The sequence below is a fragment of the Triticum aestivum genome, chromosome 2D, assembly GCF_018294505.1.
Source record: "Triticum aestivum cultivar Chinese Spring chromosome 2D, IWGSC CS RefSeq v2.1, whole genome shotgun sequence".
NCBI classification, from domain to species: Eukaryota; Viridiplantae; Streptophyta; class Magnoliopsida; order Poales; family Poaceae; genus Triticum; species Triticum aestivum.
In genome coordinates, this window is record NC_057799.1 from 470,235,349 (window position 1) to 470,249,265 (window position 13,917).

Here is a 13,917-nt window from a genome sequence, read left to right on the forward strand (position 1 = left end):
CTGTCAATTCTTGTAGCCTCCTCAATGATGTTCAGTAAACCAACAGAGTTCCAAACTTGCTTCGCACGAGCACATGTGAACATCAGGTGCTTGATGTCTTCTGCGCCCATTGAGCAGACCGGACATTGGCCCAAAGTGGGTATATGTCTATTTGCCAATACGGCTAATCCCGGTATTATTCCATGCAGAGCCTTCCATGCAAAAATCTTGATCTTACTAGGAACATGAAGCTTCCATAGTATATCCCAGACAGGGTTGCGAGCAGAAGCCCCTTGGCCATCTGGTCGGGTGAGTCTGTGACGATGGGCATGATCCCACTCATATAATATGCAGACCGAACAGAGAAAACATATGATCGCGTGTGATGCCATGCCACAAAGTCGTCTTGTTGATGTTCACTCAGAGGAATACGTAAGATTCTCTCAACATCCACCGGATAGAAGATGTCTTGGAGCAGTTGTACATCCCAATTCCCAGAGGCAGGGTCAATAAGCTCATTTGTATTTAAGGAGAACATGGCCCTTCGGTGTTTGTACCATACGATTTGGGCTCCTAGGAACCCAGTGGTCTTCCCATATGTTTATCATGTTACCTGATCCCACTCTCCAAATGTGTCCCCTTCGAAAAGTACTAAGTCCGGCCACAATACTTTGCCAAGTAAAAGATGAACCCTTCTTTGGCCCCGCCTTCAGAAGGTTACAGTTGGAATAATATTTTGCTTTTAGGACTTGGGCACATACCGAGTCTGGATTTGATAATAGTCTCCAAGATTGCTTTGCCAACATAGCAAGGTTAAAGGAGTGTAAATCACGAAACCCCATACCCCATCCTTTTTAGGGATACACATTCTCCACCATGCCATCCAGTGCATACGTTTCTGGTCATCCGTGTCTGCCCACCAAAATTCAGTCATTGCATCTGTCATCTCCTTGCAGAGTTTCTTTGGAATATTAAAAACCGTCATCGCAAAAACAGGGATAGATTGTATCACAGCCTTCAATAGTATTTCCTCCCCCCCCCCCACCCCCCCCCCCCCTAGATAGGAACTTCTCTCTCCAACTTTTCAATCTATTTATAATTCTCTCGAGAAGATGAACAAAGTTGTCGCTCTTGTCCACCCCAACCATCGCTGGCAGGCCAAGATATTTGTTTGATAGTGCTTCAGACATTGAGTACAGATCTCAGCCTTTGTTTCAACACCTACATTCGGACTGAAGTATATACTGCATTTAGCTTCACTGACCATTTGTCCTGAACTTGCGCAATATTGATCTAGGACCTGTCTCAATGAGGTTGCATTAGTCATATTAGCCTTCATAAGGATAAGGGAATCATCAGCGAAAAGTAAATGCGAGACTGATGGTGCATTTCTGCAAACCCTGACACCTTCAATGCCACGAACCTCCTCTTTATGAGACAGTAAACTAGATAGCCCTTCTGCACAAATTAGGAACAGGTAGGGTGATAGCGAGTCTCCCTGTCGGAGCCCCCTGCCGGGTATAAAAGAGTTTGTCTCTTGGTTATTAAACCTGACCTTGTAAGAGACTGACTGTACACAAGCCATCAGAAGAAGTACAAACTCCTCATGGAACCCCAAACGTATCAGCATGTTGCGCAGGAAATTCCATTCGACCCTATCATACGCTTTGTGCATATCCAATTTTACAGCGCAATAGCCCCACTATTATCAGTAATAATTCTACCGGGCACAAACGCACTTTGAATTGGAGAGATTACATCATCAAGAATAGATCTCAAGCGGAACGCTATCATCTTGGATATTACCTTGTACAAAACATCACAGATTTGTGGGTCTATATTCAGTAATGAGCTCAGGGGATTCTACCTTCGGTATCAAAATGATGATCGTATCATTCCATCCTTCAGGAATTGTTTTGTTATTTATTGCTGCAAGAACCTCTGCCGTTAGAGAATCCCCAATAAAGTGCCAGCACTTCTTAAAAAAAACTGCATGTAACCCATCAGACCCCGGAGCTTTCATTTCTACAAAGCCTTCTTTACCTCTTCTGCTGTGTATGGTTTCATCAGATTGTCGTTCATGTCATGAAGTGGTGAATAACTGGAGTTGATAGTTTTGATCTGGAGAATAATGTTCGTGTTCAAGTCTCGGCCGCGCACTACCTTTTCTTACAGGGTGCAAAAGGTAAAGCAGTTCTTGAGTGCTTAGAATTGTACATTCATTGTGAAAAGAAAAAAGAAAAAAAAATCAGACAGGTTGTAAACCCAGTAAATCCATATTATGCATCTCAAAATGCTATGTATGCACATGTTAATCCATCAGTCACACCCAGTGTTTCTGCTCCCAGTTCCGACAAAATTGCATCTCCTCTCGAAGAAACATTGACCGCTGTACGATGTTACAACTCAACCTATACCCTGTTACAACTAAACATCGGTCTAGAAAAACTATATCGACACCTGCAGGGCCTGCACTCTATAACAACTCAAACTCATCTAGGAAAATCCACCGCGTCTTTACCGTGGCCATTGTCAATCGCTCGTGTGACAGTCATATATGCACCAAAGCCTCTTACTGGACACTCCATCCCTCCCACCATCGCTTGTCCCTCACCGTTGTCAGTCTTCACAATAATCTGGGTTCTTCCTCAAAATCACAAAGCCCTCTAGAACTGGTGCCAGTGGAATATATCTACACGTCGAAACAGCAATAAGGCTCAGGCAAGAATAAGCTGACAAATCATGAAATCATTTCTTATAGTCAAAAAATTATGAAATAATTTACTTCTCAGTAGCAAGCTCAGCTCGCTCCCCTGCAGCAAGCACTATGGGTGTCTTGTGCGTTCTAAAGCCACTGATGGTTCTTGGTTGTCCTGGCTGACCAACCACGTCGACTGCCTGGCCGACACGAACTGGTACAGGGAGGGGCTTAAGATCCTCATCCACTGTCAGCAACATCCTAGGATGTTTCAACAGAAAAACATACATTTGTAATCAAGAGTTTGTGCGATTTTTCTTTAACTCTAGAGCTGCCCAACGAAGAGATACAAACCTGCATGGCAAGCACAAGTGTATACAGCATGTATGGATACTCTTCAAGAATGGTGGATTGCATGTTAAGGCATGTGTGTAGAACCGTTACAATACCAGCTAATGCAACGCTGAAAAGTACAACAGAGAGCGCTTTTGAAAACATGCATACAGTAAAACCAAAGGAAACGGGAAAGGTTGTAGCTTGCTTGGTTTGTTTATGCTTAGCAGCAGTTCGTTCCAAATAAAAAAAGGTAGAAGCTACTCACGGGGATGAAAGAAACCGATCAGAATGCCAGGGGTCAAGCGTCAGCAATCCCTTTCCAAGGTGAACAAGACCTTGCGCAATTCTCACCTGAAGTCAAATGAAATGCATTAATCTGAAACTTAAGTAGCCACTCAAAATCTTACTAACGGTAGAAAACAAGGATACAATTATTTTGTTATAGACGTTTACTTACACAAAACAAATGATTGTCATCTGGGTGATTCGATAGGTCACGGAGAATCTGAGCTATGCGAGAATTGTTTGTACCAGCACCGATCAAGCCCATTGAGATAATTGAAGCCTGCACGTACCAATTTGAAAAAACATGTATAATCAATGCTTCAACTTGCGTCAATATGTTGTATTATGGCAAAGCTACTAACCATTGACACGAAAATGTCTGAATCATGGCTCAGTCTGCTTAGTGTGTCCATAATGTATACCTATAGATAGACAGAAAGTATTAAAATGGACATCCAAATCTGCTATTGTTTCAGTTCGGCTGGCAGTTTCATATGACAGCAAGAAAAGAACAAACTAATTTTTGTCCGAAGATTTCTCAACAGACATTTTTATGAAGAATGATGAGCCATATTGGTCGTAGTTGAAGCAAAAATGTTACAGTCCCTCACTCCCTCTTGTGCATTTGAAAGGGCAACTTATATGGCAACTTTTTGATTTACTACCAGTTCGTGTTACTGAAAACAGGCACAGATGCAAAGAATCGGATAAAACATAAATATGTACCTTTGGGTTTGAAATGGATAGCAAGGCAAGAGCAAGGGGAACAGCTCTTCTAACAGTATAATCGCCATATTGTAAAAGTTGCTCAAGGAACCTTACGGCCACTTCAGCCCCTATTTCTTCACCCATGGCAATAAGAGCAATTCCAATAACTGTTGGTCCTCTGTAAGTCCCATTATTATGTGAGGAAATACGAAAGAGTCGGTGAACCTGAAAATCAAAGGGTGTTGTTTCATAAGAAACAGCTGTGTTAGTGTCATACAACCTCCGCAATGTACATTACCATGTTCACGTTCCCTGTCCCAGCAAATGCCAAAGACATAACCGACATGGCACAGTAGTGCTTAATTTCTTTGTGAAGTGTTAAAGACTCCTCAATAATACTTGTAGCCATCTCCTGATACAATGTTAAAAAGCACATAAACATCAGCAAATAATCTTAGAAGTGTATAGATTGACAGAAAATAGCATAGTTCTGTCATAAGTATTTTGCTGTAAACACCCGAGCTTATTATTTTCTCCTTGTCACTGCCATATCAGCCATAACCCAAGCTTGGGACCTAGCAGTGCAGTTGGGTGTTAATGCTACTTTTATGGATGTGCTTCCATGCATTTTTGGTTTGCTACTGAGCCTCAATAATGTACTACCTCCATTCCTAAATATAAGACGTTGGGCAGTTTAATTTAGACTGCCCCAACATCTTATATTTAGGAATGGAGGTAGTACTCCATTCCTGATAACTCAATTAAAATATCCGAGACTATAGTATCCACGAATATACAAAAAGGATTTGCCATATGAAAGTTAGTAGAAATAATGCTAACGTATGAAAGTTAGTACTGCTTTGTCGCTTTTATAAAATACAGAATTATGAGAATGGAAGAAACATGCTCATGGTTTAACTTATTTTATATTATGTTGCAGTATAGATTACGGAAAATATGGAGCCGAGGACTTGCCTGTTTTCCAAGATACAGAAGCCCAAGAGCAAGTGGTAGCATACGTGCAATGGGCTTTGAAATGTCTGCTTCTCTACAGCTTCTCAAGACAGATATGATTGACTGTGCAATCTCTTCGTTGCAAGTACCAACAAACATTAACCCCAGAGAGATGGCAGAGAATACTAAGTCCGCCAGAAGTGTTTTCGAGTCACTCAATAGATGTAAGAAAAGAACTTTAAGCTGAAATTCAGAAAGTATATTAATATATAATAATAATAATAATTGTACTTCTAGTAAGCGATGGGGGAATACTAATTAGACCTTTTCTTGTTATGATCCAGCATATGCAATACCAAGACCTAAGATTGCCCCAGTACGCACAATTGATGCACCTGTGCTGATATACTCAGAAAAAAGGCCAAGTGCCTGGAAAACATAAGAGATTATTACAGCAGAAAACTTGCATGGTTAGAAGAGAGAGAGGATGGATAGAGTAGGGTCGGGTCACACATACAGTATCACAATCACTCTTCATAGCAGAATTGGCTATTACAATACCCAACAAAGCTCCAGCACCAACATAAATATCATCATTGCTCAGGTACTTCTCAAGTTGCACAAGTCCTAAATCAGGATTCCACAGGTATATCACCCCCTGAAAATCATGTGTTAGTACCTTATCAATTATTATCTAGCAATCTAAAGGTGTGTTTAATAGAAATAAACCAAACTGTATCAGTACCAGACTAGCTGCTGCGCTGGTTTTCCCAAATCCGTTGTTCTTGAATAGCAAGTTTTCAGAAAAATTTGATGAGGCAGTCATGAGTATATCCTGGAAAAGAACATGGTTTTAATATCACTACTTTCCCTTAAGATCCTGAGGAAGTTTATAAGAACAAACCAGGCAAAATCCAGCATTCACAAATGCGTTGACAAAAATTGTGCCCAGATTATGTCTTCCGGAATCCATAATAGATCTTTTAGCCTCTTGGCCAACCAAATGAACCTAACAGATGAGCAGGTTTTAAAAAGGAGTACTAGCTGGGGTGCCTAAACAAAAAAAACACTGCTGAACAAAACTGAATAGGTGAATAATAGAACACCTTATATATGTCCTCTGGAGATTTTGGCTCCATAACCTCGATATCCCGTGCAAGGGTAAGATATCCCTCATTCAGTTTGGTGTTATAAACTATTTTCTGTATTTCATTCTTTTCAGTTTCATCAGCAGAGAACTCATCACCATTCAACATGCTTAAACCCTTCAATAAAGAATAGCCCATTGATAAAAGTAAAACAAAAATCAAAGAGTCAGCTCAGCGCTTTATGCTATACATATATATATCTATATCTATATCTATATATATATATATATATAGTGTGGAGATTACAGATACAAACTATCTCCATTTTCAAAGTATAGATAAGTAGAATATGGCACAAATTGGTAACTTTGCTTCTGTTGCATGCCTACATGCATGGATGGGAGACTCACATAGCGTGCTATCATATATGCAAATTGCTTCTTTAGGGAAAAATCATCAGCCTTGGCAAAAACACCCTTCACATAACCGTCATCCTAGAAAACAATGAAGCTGATGTTAGGGCCATTGTATTTCGAACCTCAGAAATCACAAGCATAGTTCATTCACCCACTCTGTTGTAGTCAAGCAGAAGCCTGATACGCAAAGCCTCCGCAAGCTCCCCAAACTTCATGTAAATGAAATAAACAACCGAAAGTGCAACCATATCTTCAGGAGCAAGGTATCTGCCAGTTTCCATCCCAACATACGAAGATTTCACATGTTTAAATTTTTAAATTAGAGAATACCATCTTCTGAAAAAAACGATATTTACTCACATACCCAGAACAACTCATGAGATACAGGCATGACTTTTTGAAGTTGGTTAACCCAACAAGCTCAAGAAGCATGGTAAAATAATGTGTACTTTCTTCACCAGACAACATCTCAAGGTATCCTACCTATGTAGCAAATAAATATCATGGTTCAGCTGCATCAAAGTAAGTATAAATTGGAACAATAATACAAACAGAAACGTTCCATCATACCTCCATCATAAGATCAAGAGCTTCAGGCTCAGTATTATGCTGCAATAATAGAACAAAGCGAACTCTCAATCTCAATCAGTTAATCACTATTGGGTTTCTCTGAAACATCTACTCCATCCCACAATGTAAGATGTTTTTGCAAGCTAACCAGCTTGCAAAAACGTTTTACATTGGGGGGCGGAGGGAGTACTATTTAATGTTTAACATATCATATAAAGGCGTAATATTTTACTACGATGAAGTAACAAAAATGAAACAAATGCCACATGTAAAAATATAATGAGAATCAACCTTCATGTGAAATTTGACAATTTCCAAAACTGGTCCGAGTATTGATTCAATGGGAGTTGGCGTACCATCATCCTGCAAAACAAGAAAATATTAGCATTATAACTAGGAGACCCATGCATAAATCTTGCATTATCTCAGCCAAACCACATGAAACAACTAATACTTTAATTCATAGCATTGATAAAAAAAATAGTTGACAGAATTTTTTTTCATAACAAAATAAAATGCATTAAGAGATAGCAAACCAGCAATCAAACTTCACAAGTCTTGCTAAGTGGAGAGCCAGAAAAGTTATGTTACATCAAGTTTTAGGATAGACAGATATTCAATGATAAAAGTCAAAGGTTCAAGGAAAAAGATTAAAACACTTTTGATTACAATCAAAAGAATCTAGACAGAAATTGGATACCATACTACAGAATACGGTACTACAAAGAACATAAATCGTGCAATACATATGATAAAGTAAATGAAGATCTAACCTTCTTGACTTCTTCTGTAATTTCACAGGCCAAATTTCTGGCAGACGAGAGATTAACATCAATTAGACTCCACTATTTGAGATAACAAGAGTCTCAACAACCAGAAAGATTTAAGTGAAAAGCTAAAACTCATAATTTCACCCCCAAAAAAGCTAACAATTGACATGGCAGAAATAAAAAACATGGATGGAACGGAAGTGAAATATATTTATATTGGAACAAAAGAAAGTTACTAAGAATGATTATACAGATTAATATGAGGCAGCATATCAAAAATAAATTCACATCACATTGTATTTGTAGTTACAAGGGTGAAAGAAAAGGTATAGGAAGATAAAACAGTAAATACTGGTATATGGAGCTCGTTATAAGTAACATCAAGAAAAGTAAAGTTAGAATTTAAGTAGGGGAGGCTGGACATTACCTCACGTATAGATGACCCCATGAACTTATATCACTTAAAGAACCCATCATACAGTACTTTAAGCTCTCCTAATAAAACAAGAAAAGGAAAGAAAGTTTAGCAAGCCAGTCCTGTACAACAATTGGGGATTAAGCTAGATGCTCATTTCAGTACTCTGCTTTAAAAAAAGGAAATTATAAGGAAAATTAGTTAGTTTAGTTATTTATTCATTGGTTATGATTTAGTCTGCTTTCAAGATACTTACTTAGGAGTACTGAGAGCAAACTCTTGCCATTTTAAATCAGAAATAGAGTAAGCTATTGTGAGTATATCTTGCTCAGAATTTTACATGATAGTTAATTAAAAAACGGAGATAGTAAAGACAAGAAAATGGACACATGTTTGCATTGTTTCGGTATTTCCATATACCCTTTTTTGTTGAGAAAACATTGTCAGAGCCAATACTGACAGAAGACCTGCCACAGCTGACTGCAGAATAAGAAAAGAAACCCCATGAGCATCAAGCAGTATTTAAGTCTGCTCAGCTGATGTTAGCAATTCATTGCACCTTGAGAGCAGACTCCGGCATTGTCTCAAACAATGCCTTAAGCGTTGCATAGTGGGGACCGAGGTATTTGAGAGGTTTCAGGATGTCCGTCAGTGAACTTGTCGCTCTACGAATCAGTCGCCTGCCAAGCATCAGTCACAGAAGTAAGAAATGGAGCAACTGGCTGAAAATGCAAACTGCTGATGTCGATAGCAGGAGTAGATGCAATATTCTGAATGAGCGAACCAAATCAAAACAAATCAAACTGCACAAATCAGGAACACAAAGCGTGAAGGTGCACTAAACGGCAAAGGGAATTGGCATCTCCGCGGGCGCCGCTACTCGTGAGCAGAGCACCTACGGGCGCAAGGCTGGGGCGTCGCTGCCCGAGCATGTATGGACCGGAGGCTGGGGTGCCGGCGCTACTCGGCGAGGAGATCCACAAAGGGGGGTCGGATCAGTTCAGGGTAAAATCAATCGCTGTATAGGCGCAAAACTTTTCCCGTGGTTCCTGCCCGGAATCCTCTTTGGGCTGGGCTGGAAATTGTTTATACGGTAACTGATACTGGAGTAATTCATTACGGGCAAGGACCAAACTCCGATAACAGGCCAAAAACTGCAAACAGTACACGTTCTAAGAGCAAAAGGACGCATGTAATGTAACTCGATACACTTGCAAAATATGAAACCACATCCCAAAACTTGCATCCTCCCCCAATTTTTTTTGAACTATCGCAGAGCATATCCAATAAACAGAAATAGAATTGGCGTGTTCCCCAAATTTTCACGTCAGTGGATTTTCGCAGAACAACCTTCCCCTGCAGCGCATACCGGCTAATCGGGTACCCAACCCAGGCCATACGATGGTTTTTTCGCAGAGCAGCAGCACCATAGCCATATACCCAGTGGATTTCGCTCCTAAACCGGTCATCCAAAATCGACAGAGACGCGGCTGAATGCCGGGAAAGTTCGGAAACGGCATTACATTACCTCAGGTTGACGATGGCCCGTGCCTGGACGATGGGGTCCGCGTCCTGCGCCTGCAACACCCACCCCTCGAGAAGCTTCCTGAGCTCGAGGTCCTCCTCCGGCTGCGACGACGCGCGCACGAGACGCGAGCCACGCGACCACACATGCGTCAAAGAGAGACAAGCGGCACCCGACAATTGGGGGGAGGAGGAGCGGCGGGGTCGACGTTGCTCACCAGGTCGTCGCCCCTCGCCTTCCCCTTGCCTTTCGCCCGCTGCGACGGGGCGGGCTTCGTCGGGGAAGCAGCGGCGGACGCTCCGCCGCTGGCGTCCTGGCGCGCCGGCATGGCGATCCCGGGCCGCGAGGTAGGGTTTACGAGGAGGGGTTTGGGGGGATGGGGAATTAGAATGGGAGGGAAGAGGTTTGGGCGCTTGGAGACTTGGAGTCAATCGAAGTAAACGAGGAAATGTTATATACGTAGCAGCAGCAAAGGTTCGCCTGAACTGGAATGGCCGAATCGCCGGACGGCCTCTTGGGTGGTTACGTGTGTTCACACGAGCGAACCGCCTCTTGCCGGGTTGTTACGCGTGCTCGATTTTGGTCCCGACCTTTTTTTTTCGAGAATTTTGTGCCTATGTGCTTATACGGTAACAAAGAAAAGGAAAAACACTGCAATGGAGAAAAAAATAAAGACAAGAGGAAATTTGTGAGCCAAACACATTTTTTTTGGAAAAGCAGTGCAATCGGCAAGATTCTACTTGAGCAACCAAATGACCATTTATGAGAAAATGTTAGATCATCCAAAACAATAAGCTACGCATCAAGGGCGGTAACTCGCGCGAGCCACGTCCGCAGGTTTTACTGTCACGCTTTACTGTGTCGATGGAGGACAGAAACAAAACGCTCGCACCCCTCGCACCTCTCGCTCACAGCCATTCTTTCGTTTTCTCCTCCCAGCTAGGGTTCCCTCCGCCGCCGCCACCCTCACCGGCGCTCGTGCTTCATCTCCCGTCCCGAGCTCCACCTATCATCCAGCATCATCTTCGCCGATCTTCTCAATTTGAATCCCTGGAGCGCACGGGAGGCGAGGTGCCAGTTGCCGGGACATGGGTGATGAGGAGACTCAGCCCTTGGATCCCTCCGTCTCGCGGGGCCAAGGCTCCCGTCCGCACAGCGCCGCCGCCGACATGGAGGCCCGTGCTCGGGCAGCCGTTGCGGTGTCAGATGCGGCGGCAAGGTCTCTGGGGACCGCGTGGGCGTGACCTCTCCCAGCTCCCTGCCATCGCCCGCGACGACGAGTACCAGGCTGCGATGCGTCTCCAGTCCCAGCTCATGGTCGTGCTGGACAAGCCCCATGACGTGCCTTGGATTCAGTCGTAGCGTGGGCTGGGAACCGAACGGTGTTGTCTGATGTGTCGTACGCGCCGGGAGGTTTGGTCCGTCAAGGCCAGGTATGAATAACTCTTGAGGCTGATGGATGGATGGATGTGTGCACGCACGCACGTATGTATGTATGTATGTATGTATGTATGTGTGTGTATGTATGTATGTATGGATATCAGGGTCATGTTGCTTGGTGGGCAAAGGCCGGGGGTACAACCTCCTTTTCGGTAAAAAAAAATGAGGGGTGATGACGATGACTCTGGCTGAAATAAGCATGTCTTAAGCAATCAAGACTGTTGTGGCCTATGGGTATTAAATTAGATCACGTCCTTACCTCTCTTGTAGCATGTTTAGTTCATCAGTAATGTTCGATGTTCTGCACCTTGGATGGTCATTCTGGTGAGTGATAACCAGTGTAGTTCGTTTACATTGTGATGGGTATGTTATGAAGCAAGAGACGTGAGTGTTGGGCTTGAAGATCAAAGACAGAACTAAGCCCTCTTTTGCTATGCTACAAATACACAAATTTTCCTTATCTACCATACAGTGTTCTTTCTTCTGTTCTATTCCTCTATTGTGTTGATGTGAGTGAAGATCCACCTGGACCTGAGATTTATGTCTTCTTTTGGTGATGAACTCAACCACCCTAAGCCTACTTCAATTGATTTATAGCTAGGTTTGTTTTTCCTTTCTAGTTGTATATACTATATCTATTACACGATTGTCCTTTTTCTCCAATGCCCGTAGCTATTGAGAGTTTTATCTCTACTCCTAATGGAGCAGTTGGTAGTCTCGCTTTCAGGGTTTTTTTCGTCCCATCTCCCATGGTTTTTTTGTACCTCCTCCCACCTTTGCTGGGTTTTTTTCATAGATTTTTTTCGTCCCCTCCCCCCCCCCCACTTCATCGGTTTATTTTCGCGTCACCCTCTCACACAACGAAAGAAATCTGAACAGATCAGAACTTTCCATACTGGCGCAAGTTATTTAGTAATGTAGAATTAATCACGAACAATCTCTAAAGATCAAATCTAAATTAATTAATCTTACCTTAAATCACTCAATCACATTAATTAGAAAACAAATATTTGATTTTCAGAAAAATCGCTCAATCACATTAACCTTACCTTAACTCACGGACGGTAACCAATCTCCAAACAAAGGAAACAAATATATCGAGGGAGCAGTAAATAAACTCCCTTTCTTATGACATGTATATGATCTTCCCTTCCCTCTCTGTTGTCGAGCGTTTTTGATTCTCGAGGCCGATGCTTGGGCTGCGTCACGGGGTCGCGACAGTGCCGGAGGACGAGGACGGTGAGGCCGCGTGCCGCGGCACCGCGTTGGCCGCGGCCGGTGAAGGGGCGAAGAAGGGCGGCTTCCCTGGCCCTGGCTGTGGCCGTGGCCCTGAGAGTTGGTGCGGTGGAAGCGGCACTTGAAGGACCCGGCGTGGGTGGCCGGCGCGCAGACGCACTTGGAAGCGGGGGGAGGGGGGGTGGGGGGAGTATGTGTAAGGATTTGATGGTAAAAAAGGTCGCCAATGTCACTTGATATGTATGAGAATATTAATATTGAACTCTCACTACTAGGCAAGGTTGGAAAAGGCGGTAGGCGTAAGCGAGGCGGTTGGCCTTCGCCTAGTGCCTAGGCGGTGCTTAAGCGCACTAGGCGCGGCCTAGGCAGTAATATAGTTTTACTATCATGATGTATTTGCGAGTATTATATGTGTGTAGATATTAATTTAGGGCAAACAAATAAGTTAATTTCCAGCCACTCCCATTGGAATATGGTCTGTTTGGTATACTAGTGCAATATGGCATGATTTTTCATTTGGGTAGACAATTCCTTGCTTGCCCTGCCTACACTTCCATTTATGCCCTAGGCGAGGCGTTTGGCCATCGCCTAGCGCCTAGGCGTGCCTAAGCGCCTCCTAGGCACTGCCTTTTCCAACAGAGCTACTAGAGAAAACGTTATACACAGAACTTTAGCAGTAGCGCTTGTTAAAAACGCACGCTACTGCTAGACAGCAGTAGCGCGTGCAAAATAAGCGCGCTGCATATGCACATATATCAGTAGCGCGTCTCACCTAAAACTCGCTACTAGTAAAATTCCAATCACTTAGCCAATGGGCTACACATAGTAGTAGCGATCTTCCGAAAACCGCGCTACCGCTAATATACTTATAGCAGCGCGTTTATGCGTAAAGCGCTACTGCTAACGAAAAGAAAATGAAATGAAAAATGAATAAAAAAGTAAATGAAAATGAAAGAAATAGAAAAAGAAGAAAGGAAAATTATAAAATGTAAAGAAAAAAAATGAAAAAGGAAAAAATGATGAAGACGTAGCAGTGGCGCGTTCTCGGAAATGCGCTATAGCTAACTTAGCTATAGCGCGTTTTCTGTAACGCGCTACCGTTACTTTTGACTTAACCAAAAAACGGTTTCCCCCCGGCCACCACTTCTCCCCCAAATCGATCCCTCGCCCCACTTCGCCGCCGTCTCCCCCACTTCGCCGTCGCCCCCACTTCGCCGCCGTCTTCTGCCGCCGTCGACGCCGCGCTCATCCTCATGGCCGCCGCCCGAGGCCGCCCAGCCTCACCGCCGCCGCCTCTAGGGCCGCCCTCGACCTCACCGTCGCCTCCCTCGACCTCACCGCCCCCGATCCCGCCAGGACCGCCGCGTCCGATCCTGAGCCCGCCCTTGCCGCCCCTACCTCCGTCGCCGAGCACCTCCCCGCCACCGTCTCTCCCCTCTCTGTAAGCCCCCCACCCATCCTTTTAGTTAATAGATGTTAATGTTAAGTAGTAGATAA

General features: G+C 43.4%; 1 pseudogene; it reads right to left on the minus strand.

The window, feature by feature from the left end:
- Positions 1 to 2,268: 2,268 nt before the first annotated feature.
- Positions 2,269 to 10,120, minus strand: LOC123055845 (26S proteasome non-ATPase regulatory subunit 2 homolog A-like; annotated as a pseudogene).
- Positions 10,121 to 13,917: the final 3,797 nt, after the last annotated feature.